Raw genomic sequence first — 14,168 nt, 5'->3', positions numbered from 1 at the left:
GTTTTTGACATAGAGCCATGCAATACAAAAATTCAATGAAATTTAAGGCCTTCATCTAGTGAAGCACTGTGAATATCATCTTCTAAGATTCTGGGAAGGCCTTGATAAAACCCAAACTGACGGCTAAACTGGTGTGGACTGTATGACTCAATTATGAATGAACCTCCATATCTAAAAAGGAGTAAGTTAAAATGGAGGCTCATGAAGTAGATTACCTCTGACTCGTCATACTTATCATCATCCACAAAATGACAAGGAGCGGCCTTGCTTGGCATAGTGGAAGCCCAAGTGATATTGTCTCCTTGATAGATACGCTTTCTAGCAAGCTATCCATCAAAGTACCTTGCCCCGCCTTCGCCAGAATATACCATCATCAAAGGAATAGATGGTCTATTAGAAAGTGGAAAATGTGTCTTAAAAAGTAAGCAAGCCAACCATACACATAATGGATAGGAAAGGATACTCTGAGTTGCTCAAGTGTGAAGATTCATAGACTCTATGGAGACAATTATAAATGCTTGATAGGACTGGAACGGCAAGACTGAAAGTTTGCTTATCTTTCATCACCGCTGCAACTCTAAAAGTTTTTGGACGAGTGAAAGATCCACCCTTAGAGGTAAATACAAAGGTGAACAACCAACATAATAGGAATGCTGCCAAATATGTGTCGGTCTTATATTCATATTTCACTCTAAGTTTGGAAAATACAGCATCATCTACACTTGACTACTTCGCTGTTTTTGGAATAGTCCCACTTGGGTTATGGGTTGACTTCAAGAGAGCAGATTTTTTCTCCTTTCTCAGTGGAGCTGACTCGTATCTTAGTACCCGTTTGTACCAAAACTTTATCCACTTGCTTAGAGGAACTCTCGAATTAGAAGCCTCTCCTTCTTGAAGATGTTGGAAAGCTACAAACAAGAATTCACAATAACGAGGGATAAATCTCTCATTCTTTTCATCAACACCTGTAAGCTCCTTCGCTTCAGGCACTACTTCTTCATAAGAAAGCCCTCCAATGGGCAGACCTCAAATTTTGTATAAGTCCCAAAAGGATACAGATAGCTCTCCAGCTAAAGTAAGAAATGTGTTGGTAGTTGGACACCAAAACTCAAAGAATGCCTGTAATATGTTCGAATTTCTATCATAGATAAACAGATAAACGGCATCATATATTTTTGCTGCCTTCAAGGTTTCTGCATTTTCAGCCAATATGTCGTCATCCCATTCCCAATATCCTTAGGTATGACGATATTCACCAGTTATCTCCATGTTGCTCCCCCAACGTATTTCTCCTTGGAGTACTCGACATCCTAAGCAAGGAAGGGTGCTTGTAATGTTCAATTGACGTTGGTTGGGAGTCCGAATAAGCCATACTTTAACCGATCGATTAGCACCAATGTTATGTTTTGAAGTCCAATCTGACATATGGAGAGAATTTTGCAAGGGTGGCCACGAATCTGCATACCTACCTACTATTGAAGTTTCAGTCAATAGCCTAGTTAAAATCGTACCATCATCGGCCTCAATTAGGAGATACTTTCTTTTAGAGGATGAAGACGTGTAGTCTCTAAAGTAAACCATCTCTGCAAGTTGCATAAACAAAAGAATCTTGGTCAAACACAAATTCAAGATTCGAAAAAAATACATGTAAAGAAAAAGCCAAAAAATAAAAAAGGTCCTTCATGTTTTGGCCTCGGTGAAATATAGTCATGTATACTTGAAGCCGAATCCGTCAGGTCTTAAGGTGATATAGACGAAGTTAAATTCTCGCACATTAAGCTGACCATCGTAAAGGGCTCATACTCAGAGAAGACCATTGCATAAATGTATCGGTGAAAGAGCCCATACTTAGAGAGGACCATTGCATAAATGCATTGGTGAAAGGGCCCATACTTAAAGAAAATCATTGCATCATCAAGAAAATTTTTTTGGACTTAAGGTGATGGAGGCGAAGTTAAACTTTCGCACCTTAAGTTGATGTCGACCGTCTTCAAATAAAAATTTTCGGACTTAAAGTGATGGAGGTGAAGTTAAACTCTCTCACGTTAAGCCGATGTCCACCGTCTTCAAGCAAAAACTTTTTGGACTTAAGGTGATGGAGGCGAAGTTAAACTCTCGCACCTTAAGTCGATGTTCACCGTTTTCAAGTAAAATTTTTCAGATTTAAGGTGACAGAGGCGAAGTTAAACTCTCGCACCTTAAATCGATGTCCACCGTTTTCAAGTAAAATTATTCAAACTTAAGGTGATGAAGGCAAAATTAAACTCTCACACCTTAAACCGGCATATTGATATATATTTCAATTCTACAAAAGAAAAAGAAAACAAAAAAAAGAAGGGAAAAAAAGAAAATTTACCTCGCGATCTGAAAACTACTACCAAGAAATCTCTCATGCTTATGTTGAAATAATGAAGGGAATAGGTATTTATAAGAAACAATGGGGCAGTTTACTTATCCTAATTCTCAGTAAATTCGGATAAAATTCTACGAATTCTAGTGAATCAACGAAACGAAGGCGGTGGAACAACTTCAAGTTCATGTTGGAATTGGATTGGTTGATATCTTAAGCTTAGTTGATATTGATTTTCTCCTTATTAAAGTCAAAGTATGTATGTATGGCCATTAAGACAAAAAGGCGGCGTACAAACAATTATGAGGCCTTGTAGAATGAGATATCTACTTTTGAGGTTTTTTTTTTTTACAAAGTGCCATGACTGTTATTATTATTTCCTTCGTTTCAAAATAATTGATCTTTTTTAACTTGATACTTTTCTTAAGAAAATATTTATTAGAGGTTTATTTTATCAAATTAATCTTATTAATTATGCTTTGAAAATATAAATTAGAGTAAATATATTTTGTTTAGTCATTTAATGTTGAGGATAGTATTGGAAGAACATAACAAAATACTGTTGATTTCATTAAAAGGGACAACTAAATTGAAACAAATATTTTTAGAAAGAGGGTCAAGTAAAACGAAACGGAGGGAGTATTATTATTGTGGGTTCTTAGTCTCACACATATTTGAAATACTTGAAACCAAGCTTTAATATGGACAAAAGTTATTTGGTGTATATTAATGCATGATTTTTTTTCACTAATATCATTGAAGCATTAAGTTAATACTTCAAGTCTAGTCTTTTAATGATTAAATATTTCGATAAGTTTTGAAGTAGGGGACATTCTGTGAGCAATGAAATTTTATTAAATTAAATCCATACGAAATTCGAATTATATTAATTTATTCAAAATATATTAGTCCCAAATAAATATTGTGGATTAATATAATTGAATTAATTAGTTAAGTCCAAACATGTATGGATTTAAATAAAGTTCAACCTTTATTGGGCTAGTCCATTAATTTGGGCGACAAATAATGAGCCCACTTTGTTAAATTCAAGATATTGTCATATTATAGAGGCTCAGATAAGCGTCACGTGTCAAATGACGTGGCATGCCAAGTCAAGGAAATGAGTCAATAGGATCATGCCACATGTCAAAATAATGCAGCAAGCCCAATGAAATCAAAGTCCATAAAAGGCACCACATCACTTGAATTTGATTAGTCAAAGAAAACCCATATTCATCATGACTCTTCTCTTTCCACAACTATAAATAGAGGTGTCATAATTAAGAAAAAAGAAACTCCAGAACTCTAACAAGAAGCAAGAGAAAGCTCAAGAATCAAACGCCACAATTTCTCTACAAAGCTCAAGCATTCAAATCAAGTTCATCAAGATTCAAGATCAAGACCGCAATATCAAGAACAAGCTCAAAAGCCCTTGAATTCAAGCACAAGTCAAGATCAAGTCCCTCAAATAAACAAATCAAGTTCAAATTCAAGATAAAGATTTAAGCCCTTAAATTTATATTTGAAATGGTGAATCAGAGGATTCATAGAGATTGTAACACTCACATATTGAAATCAACAAATTGATTGTTGCAATATTTTCTTATCCTGATTTATTTATTTTTCAGTCTCGAAAATTTTATTGTCCAACAAGTAACATATATCATTTGAAAAGTACATGGCAAGTATTATAACTTATAATATTTAACAACTTAAAATTAAAAAAAATTAATCTTTTATAGATTTCAAAATATTATAGATCACAATAATTAAAAACTTAAAAAATTTTAAAGATGTAAAATATTTGGTTGACTCTCGAAATTATATTAGTATCACTTAGATTGAAATAACTAAAAGTATAATTTACTATCAATGCCACAAAAGTTTGGACAAGGGGAGTAACATGTATTATTTGAAAATTACATAAAAAGTAGTACTATAATTACAATAGTTAATAGTTTAAAATATCTTTTAAAAAAAGTAATTTGTTATATATTTCAAAAAAAAAAGTACAATAAACCACAATAATTAACAACTTAATTTTTTTTAAAATATATAAAATATTTGGTTGACTCTCAAAATTATATCAGTGCCACTTAAATAGGAATAAAGAAGAGGTATAATAAATCTCAATAATAAAAAATTTAAATTATTTTTAAAATATAATTGAATATTAATGTCACAAAAGTTAACAAGAAAAGTAACATATATTATTTAAAAATTAAGTAAAAATCTTATAAATTACGATAGTTAACAATTTAAAATAACTAAACATCTTAAAAATATAATTGATTATCTAAATTATATTTGTGACACATAAATTGAGACTAAAAAATAACATATATTGAATTCGTACTCTCACGGACCTTCGACATCTATTATAATACTAGTTAAACTGTACGTGCTTTGTACGTGTAACTTTTGATTATTTAAAATTAGACGATTTTGTTTATTGTGAAAATTTTTAGTGAAGTGAAAATTTTACTAACATTAGTTTTGGAAAAAAATTCTATCATATTTTCATCTTATTTTCTGTTAGGACTTTTCTCTTAGCATATATGTTATTAATTTCTTTTTCACGTAGATAAGGAAAACGTAAACCTATTAACATTAATCTCTATACTATTCTCTTCTATCATATATATTAAGATTCTTTAATTTTTTAATAATTAAATAATAATTTCAGAAAATAAATGAAAAGATAATTTTATCTCTGCAGAGACTTTAATGAAGGGAAAAAAGTTCAAATATTCAAATAACATTTTTATATAATAAGTGTATATAAAAAACTAAATTACTATTATTTATATCGAACAATATACTTGACCCGCCTTAAAAAATTTTACTATTATGAATCAGATTCATTTAAAGTCACTTATAGCTAATTTCTTGATAGAGAAAAGTTTTTCCTTCGAAAGATATCTCATTTCTCCCTTTTCGTACCACTCACGTCAAGGCAAGTAAAATCATATTCCATGTCATGTGTCTTCTCATCCAAGATTAATAATTATAAATTATGAAATAAATATCTGAACAAAAAATTAAAAAAAATAATAATACGTTGAAATATCAATTATTTAATATTATATATTGAAAGAAAAAATATATTTTAGAGTCTTGATGACGACACAAAAATATAAATCGAGTGATGCCAATTATCCCCAGCGTCCATCTCTAAGAACCTAATGGAAGAATGAAATAGGTTATAAATTCGGTTTGCTAACTCATGAAATCTCTAATCTCAATTTTGTTTTATCTTCTAGTCAACTAATGACTTTATTTGATACTTGTTTGACATAATGATTTGTTTGTTATCATGACAAATCAAAATTTTCAAATTTTTTTTCGCTCAATAATTTTTTTTATGTAAGTATGATTCTGACAAAAGAGTATTAACTTGAATTACACCTTAATAAGAAATATAACTAACATGAATAAGAAATAAAATTTAGAACAAGAAAAGCATACCTGAAATTCACTCATAATCGGCATGAAATCTCGTTCACACGTTTTACACAAATCTTTCTTCATCTGCGCAAACATATTAAAGAATCAATCAATAATGATTTATTTACAGATGTAATAATTTAAGATTATGAAAAAAAAACATCTTAAAAGTTAAAGAATATTTAATTTTGATAAGTCTAATGTAAACCAACAATAAAAGAATATAAACTTATTTTGAAGGTAAATTTAAACAACAATAAAAAAAAAAAAAAAAAAAAAGGCGTCAAATATAAGCTTAAATCCCCCAATTAAAAAAAAACTCATATTTGGAAAAAAGAAAGAAGAAGAAGAGAAGATAAAAGAGAATTTGAATTCAAGGAGTTGGAATGTAGAGAATATATCAAGATCATATATTTAATTAAAATAAAATGTAATTCCTTACATATATTTTAGTACTGTTAATTTCTTTCCATAAATTTTAGGATTTATATATATTTTAGAATTCATATATTTTAGGTTTAGGATTCTTAATTTCTTTCCAGATATTTATTTTATCAGGGTTCTTTCCATATATTTTAGGGATTCTTAATTTAATAATATAAATAATTGAAGAAAAATGGTAAAAAGATGATTTTATCTATTACAGAGCATTTTAATGAAGGGTAAAAAATTCAAATCATTTTTCTAAGGTTCTTCACACTTTTAATATATTATAGATTATAGTTATAGATTATAGATTATAGGTTATAGATTATAGATTATAGATTATAGATTATAGATTATAGATATAGATAGATTATAGATATAAATATAGATATAGATTATAGATACATGACACTGCTTGATTGAAAAATCTTTATGGACCGATGGTTGGGTTAGGGGAATCTTAGTAGCTTAGTTGGTTAGTTACCTGAACTTCCACCTTGTTGGTGAGGGTTCGATTCCCCACATTGTAACCCCCCCCCCCCCCCCAATCCCTTTCCGCTACCTCCAATTTTAAAAAAAAATTATCCATTAAAATGTTAATTTTGTGATCAGTATTCAAATTTCATCTATAGCTAATTTAGACTCTTCTCAACTAACTTCTTAATTTAAGTTATACTAATTATATTTTATAGACAACAGTTAGTAACCAAATACATTTAGAAATCATTTATACAAATATAATTACCTTTTTTCTTATATGTCAAATATAATAACAAAAGGAAGAAATTTAAAAGAAAAGGGGAAGTAATTAACGTTCATTATTATCTCCAACTTCCTCCAATATTCTCTTTCCATAAAACCAATCTTCTATTAAACAAAGGTAAAAGAACTTATTTTTAGCACAAATATATACAAAATAAAAAATGCTTTATAATACTGTCATATTAAATGTATATGTACAATTGTATATGTATATATATACCAATACATAACCATTGTGTATATTATATAAAACAATGAGGTTTGTATAACTCACTACTAAAAAAAAAGGGAAAATCGGTCACAAAAATTGACCACAAATGATCGGTTTTCCCCAATTTTCGACTACACAACCGACCAAACTGTGTGATCGGTAAATTAGTGGTCGCTTTTTAAAAATCAAGCACATGTGGCCGGCTTTTTAAAAATATATATATTTATTTTTAAAATTTATTATTATATTATTAAAATTTAAAAAATAATTTAAAAAAAATTAAAAACAAACGACCACAAGTGGTCAGTTTTTTTATTTTTTATTTTTGAAAAACCGACCACTTGTGGTCGGTTTTTCAGGGAATTTTTTTAAAAAAAATCAATAAATGTAAATGCTTTCAAAAGTGTACAACACAACAATAGTTTCAAAAGTGTACAAACTACAACTTAATGTCTAAATTCAAAGTACAACAATAGTTTCAAAAGTGTTAACAACTACAATAATAGTGTCAAAAATGTACAAACTATAACATAATGTCTAAATTCAAAATACAACACATACAAAAGTAAAAAAATTAAAACTCATCTTCATCGAATTCGTCCTCGTCTTTCATATCCTCATCTATGTTGATATCTAAGGGGCCTAGTCCTTTTGCAGCCCGAACTGCATCACCAGGACACGAAGGAATAATCCCTGCAGTATGAATGAAAGAGTTGAACTTCTCCTGCAGCATCCTGATTTGTGATGAAGTTTCCTCCTCTTTCTTCTGCGTCCTCTCTCTCTGTTCAGCAAGCTCTTCAGTGAGATTAGAAATCGCATTTTCTAGTCTTTCAATGAGTTCTCTATCAACTGAAGAGCTAGAGTATGCAGGGCCGGATGAACACCTAATATTCTCACCAAAAAAATTGTTGTGGTATCCGTAGTAATGGCCCCTAACTGCAGGACCCACAACTTTTCCCCATAACTCCTTCTCTACATGTCGGGGTAGTGGGTCACACTGACTTTCAGAAGGCTGAGTACTACGACACTCACTAATGAGTTGCGTATATTTGTCCTATATTAATTCAAAGTAAAGTTAAAATTAAAAGTAAAAAAATATTAAAGTACTTGTAATTGAATAATATCAAATTTGAGAAAAAGATTCATAAATACAATATTTGTTTCTTACATGGGCTGCTTTTGCACTTTACATCTTTTTCACTTACAAGATTTATACCATAACATCTAACACAAGGACAAAAAATAGCCCGAAAATGTGTCCAAACATCAAGTGTCCTAGCATGTTCAACAAATCTTTTGACACCTTCAACAAATTCCTCCCTAATACCCATTCTATTATCATTGTTCCATTGATATATCCAACTATAATCAGGTTTCATCTACGTAATCAATCAGATTTAACTAATTAGATCAAGACACAAAAATTCAATTATCACCAAATATAACCACATTAAAAAAAAATACCTTTAAAGTCCCCACACTTAATCGTTTTCAACCGACCAAGTCACAAAACATAACCACATTCAACCTACCAAGTCATCTTTAAAGTTTCTACGCTTAATCATTTTCAAGTGACTAAGTCTCCAAACAAACCACATTCAAAACAAAAAATCTCCTTTAAAGTCCCTACACTTAACCATTTTCAAGTGACTAAGTCACCTACCAAACCACATTTAAAACAAAAAAATCTCCTTTAAAGTCCCCACACTTAAATCATTTTCAACCAATCAAGTCACCTTTAAAGTCCCACACTTAATCATTTTCAACCTACCAAGTCACCTTTAAAGTTCCTACACTTAACCATTTTCAAGTAACTAAGTCACCTACTAAACCACATTCAAAACAAAAAAATCCCCTTTAAAGGCCCTACACTTAACTATTTTCAAGTAACTAAGTCGCCTATCAAACCACATTCAAATCAAAAAAATCTCCTTTAAAGTATCTACACTTAACCATTTTTAAACAACTAAATCACCTACCAAACCACATTAAAAAAAATTCCCTTTAAAGTCCCTACACTTAACCATTATCAAGCAACTAAGTCACTTACCAAACCACATTAGTAAAATTCCCTTTAAAGTTCGTACACTTAACCATTTTCAAGTAACTAAGTCACCAAACAAACCACATTCAAAATAAAAAATCCCCTTTAAAGTCCCTATACTTAACCATTTTCAAGCAACTAAATCACCTACCAAACTACATTCAAAATTTATTTTTCAAGTAACTAAGTCACCAACCAAACCACATTCAAAACAAAAAATCCCCTTTTAAGCATTTTCAAGTGATAAACTCACCAACCAAACCACATTCAAAATAAAAAATCTCCTTTAAAGTCCCTACACATAACCATTTTCAAGTAACTAAGTCACCTACCAAACCACATTAAAAAAGAAAATCTCCTTTAAAGTGACTACACATAACCATTTTCAACCAACTAAGTCACCTACCAAACCACATTCAAAAAAAAAATCCCCTTTAAAGTCTCTACACTTAACGATTTTCTAGTGACTAAGTCACCAAACAAACCATATTCAAAACAAAAAATCTCCTTTAAAGTCCCTACACTTAACCATTTTCAAGTAACTAAGTCACCAACCTAACCACTTTCAAAACAAAAAAATCTTCTTTAAAGTCCCCACACTTAATCATTTTCAACCTACCAAGTCACCTTTAAAGGCCCTACACTTAATCATTTTCAACCTACCAAGTCACCTTTAAAGTTCCTACAATTAACCATTTTCAAGTAACTAAGTCACCTACCAAACTACATTCAAAATAAAAAAAATTTCTTTAAAGTCCCTACACTTGACCATTTTCAAGTAACTAAGCCACCTACCAAACCAAATTCAAAATAGAAAAATCTCCTTTAAAGTCCCTACACTTAACCATTTTCAAGCAACTAAGTCACCTGCCAAACCACATTAATAAAATTCCCTTTAAAGTTCCTACACTTAACAATTTTCAAATGACTAAGTCACCAAACAAACCACATTCAAAATAAAAAATCCCCTTTAAAGTCCCTACACTTAAACCATTTTCAAGCAACTAAGTCACCTACCAAACCACATTAAAAAAAATCCCCTATAAAGTCTCTACACTTAACCATTTTCAAGAAACTAAGTCACCAACCAAATCACATTCAAAACAAAAAATCCCCTTTAAAGTCCCTACACTTAACCATTTTCAAGTGACTAAGTCACCAACCAAACCACATTCAAAACAAAAAATCCCCTTTAAAGTCCCTACACTTAACCATTTTCAAGCAATTAAGTCACCAACTAAAGCACATTCAAAATAAAAAATTCCCTTTAAAGTCCCTACACTTAATCATTTTCAAGCAACTAAGTCACCTACCAAACCATATTTAAAAAAAAAGTCCCCTTTAAAGTTCCTACACTTAACCATTTTCAAATGACTAAGTCACTAAACAAACCACATTCAAAATAAAAAATCCCCTTTAAAGTCCCTACACTTAACCATTTTCAAGCAACTAAGTCACCTACCAAACCACATTAAAAAAAATCCCCTATAAACTCCCTACACTTAACCATTTTCAAGAAACTAAGTCACCAACCAAATCACATTCAAAACAAAAAATCCCCTTTAAAGTCCCTACACTTAACCATTTTCAAGTAACTAAGTCACCAATCAAAGCACATTAAAAAAAAATCTCTTTAAAGTCCCTACACTTAACCATTTTCAAGAAACTAAGTCACTAACCAAACTACATTCAAAACAAAAAGTCCCCTTAAAAGTTCCTACACTTAATCATTTTCAAGCAACTAAGTCACCTACCAAACCACATTCAAAACAAAAAATCTCCTTTAAAGTTTCTACACTTAACCATTTTCAAGTGACTAAGTCACCAAACTAACCACATTCAAAACAAGCCACAACAAGACCAACAAGAAGATAACAACAATGCTAGTGAATCGAACAAGGCTACAAACGGCTTCATTAGACTTTAATATGAACAATAACAAGAAGATAACAACAATGCTAGTGAATCGAACAAGGCCACACACGGCTTCACTAGACTTCAATATGAACAATAACAAGACTTCATTATAAGAAAATATAGAGAAATCAACTTACCTTTACTTGGCCTAAATTAAAGTGAAAGAGATAAGCAGTCACCGAATCTAGATTCAGATGTGTTGGTAGCACAAAGATACTAAATTAAGAGCAGAAGAATAAATTTCAACTTGTCATTCAAAACAAAAACATTTAATAAACAGTATCCTAGCAGACAAATAATTTTCAGTCGATAACACCTTCAACAATCCAACTAAACCCATATAAACAACAACAAGCAAAATCATAAAAGGAAATCAAGAATTTGAAAAAATGACAACTAAAGATTCCAACTTTAATAGATTTCTACCATGAATAATTTCAACCAATACCAAATACGACAAAATATACCAACATTTCAATACAAAAATTCACCTTTAAAGTACCTAAACTTAATCAATATCAAGTCACTAAGTCACCTCACATGTTAGCAAACTGAACCACGTTCAAAATAAAAATTCACATTTCAAGTACCTAAACTTCAACATTTTCAAGTCACCAAGTCAACTCCTAAAACAACAAACTAAACTACCTTCAAAATGATAAATTCACATTTCAAGTACCTACACATAATCAATTTCAACCTACTAAGTCATCACCCAAGTCACCAAGCTAAACTCCATTCAAAACAAAAATTCACCTTTCAAGAACCTACACTTTATCAATTTCAAGTGACTAAGTCACCTCACATGTTACCAAACTAAACCACATTCAAAACAAAAATTCACATTTCAACTAACTAAGTCACCTAACATGTTACCAAACTAAAGCACATTCAAAGTAAAAATTCACATTTTAACTCACTAAGTCACCACCCAAATCATCAAACTAAATCACATTCAAAACAAAAATTCTTGACCATTAGTCAAAATAAGAAAAATCTTGACTATTAGCTACAATCAATTTCCACATTCCCAACCACATTTCAAGTTCTTATAAATATGTTTCAGCTTAATATCACCATAAAAAAACACCAAAATACTAAAGCTATAATGGAGGTCACAAATAAAGTAAACCCTAATTTCCATTTTCTTGAAAATGTGAATTTTTTTTTATAAAAATAAAGATTTATGAGTTAAAGGCTTAGATCGACTTTCATAATAGGAGGTAACATGTCATTTGCATTGTGTCTCTACATTTTTGAAACGCTGCCAGACACTAGAAACATTTGCTACTGTTTGCTAAAAGATTTTTTTCACAACTTAGATCTCTAAATGGGGAATGCAAGATAGTGAAAGATAAATTAAATATCTAATATATCCTTGCTCAGTTCATTATTTGGATGCTCAAAACAAGCATACTGAAAATTACATAAACACACAAAAAAATAGGGATACAACTAGAAAAGCTTTATGTGCGTGTTGCTAAAAATGATAAAATGGGTACTTGAAAGTCGACGGCAACAGTGGCTGCGGTAGTCGACTACGTGTGATCAGTGTAATTTCAAAAAATTATATATATAATTATTTTTAATGAAAATAATATATATATATATATATATATATATATTTGATTACATATACATAATTATTGGTTACTAAAAATTATTTACTTTTTAATTTTTCTTAAGTTCAAACACCGACCACTAGTGGTCGATTTTTCTAAAATTATTTTTTTATTTTAATTAATAAACCGACCACAATTGGTCAGTTTTTTAAAATATTTTTTTTAAAATTAAAAACCGACCACAAGTGGTCGATTTTTAAAAATATTTTTCCATTATATTTATTAAAAAAAATCGACCACAAGTGGTCGGTTTTGTTATTTTTTTATTTTTATTTGTAAAATAAATATAATTAACATAAAAATTATTAAAATCATTATTTTGATTTTTTAAAATAAAAAAGCGATCACATGTGGTCGCTTTTTAAAAAAATAATAAAAAATTGACCACTTGTTGTCGGGTTTTTCTGACCACAATGTGTGGTCGGTTTTTTGTGGTCATTTTTTCAGCCCTTTTTAGTAGTGACTTAATCAAATCTAAATATATATGTAAAATTGTACATCTATATATGTGTATGAATATTACTGGACATTTGTGTAATTATATGCAATGTATAATTGTATAAAATACATATATAAAAAATATATAAACGTTGTATATACAGATTTCTGTAACAAAAATATAGTAGACATATGTTCATGTGTATGTCTACTACATATTGTAGAATAATATACAATCATATTTATATTCGATTATACAATCATATTATTTCAATTTTTTATTTCTCTAAATTATGCATTCACAACGTCGATGAGACAACAGTGAAATTCAACTGTGAACATTATCGTAGTCTTCCTCAACCAGAAGTTACTCTTCTCTCTATCTCTAGCATCGCCGGTCATTCAATTGCCGCCCACCTAAGAACGACGTCACTCTTCTCTCCCTCTCTTTCCCAACCGATCCACCCAATTCCTCAATCTCCCTCTATGCATAGTCAGTTTCCGCATGAATTGAGATAAAGATTTTGAAATCTTTTGAAAATATAATTCGTGCTTATTCCTAGGTAAATCAACTGCAATATTAGCCAATTAAGTAAGAAAGGGTCTTTGCCTAATTTTAAAAAAATTAATATATACGTTGTTATATTTATATATATGGGCCCATATAAATAATAGTTATTACAACTACCTTTAACCATCTGAAGTAATAATTTTAAACATTAACCACATAAAGTAATTATGAAGCTGTTTTATCTACACTAAGGGTGTGTTTGGTATGATGGAAAATATTTTCCATGGAAAGCTTGAACTTGGATTTGAAGAAGCTAGGGTTTTGTTCTTGAGAGAGTTTGTGAAAAGATGAGTGATTCTGCCCTTTTGGCACCTCATGTTATGGGTGAGGCAAAGAAAGGGAAAAATGACTCAAATACCCCCACATACCCGAAATTAATT

This window comes from Capsicum annuum, chromosome 1 (assembly GCF_002878395.1).
Source record: "Capsicum annuum cultivar UCD-10X-F1 chromosome 1, UCD10Xv1.1, whole genome shotgun sequence".
NCBI classification, from domain to species: Eukaryota; Viridiplantae; Streptophyta; class Magnoliopsida; order Solanales; family Solanaceae; genus Capsicum; species Capsicum annuum.
This window is presented reverse-complemented; position numbering follows the sequence as displayed.